This window comes from Aptenodytes forsteri, unplaced genomic scaffold (assembly GCF_000699145.1).
Source record: "Aptenodytes forsteri isolate BGI_AS27 unplaced genomic scaffold, ASM69914v1 Scaffold191, whole genome shotgun sequence".
Lineage (NCBI taxonomy): Eukaryota > Metazoa > Chordata > Aves > Sphenisciformes > Spheniscidae > Aptenodytes > Aptenodytes forsteri.
Genome location: NW_008794630.1, coordinates 2,102,296 through 2,102,562, shown reverse-complemented (window position 1 = coordinate 2,102,562; position 267 = coordinate 2,102,296).

Below are 267 nucleotides of genomic sequence, written 5' to 3'. Positions count from 1 at the left end.
GTGTGTGTGTGTGTGTGTGTGTGTGTGTGTAAATTAAAAAAACCAATGAAACGTAACTGTAGATATCATATATGCCATTCACATATATGCCTCTCAAACATGTATGTAATTTGTAACTATTAAACTAATATAAAACATTGACACACGGTTCATATTTAATATATAAAACTTACATGTAAATTTTGCATTTTGTAAGAACAAATGTAAACTAATCTATATAATCAGCTGCTTTTAATCCATGATATTTCAATTTTAATGGATGAATAG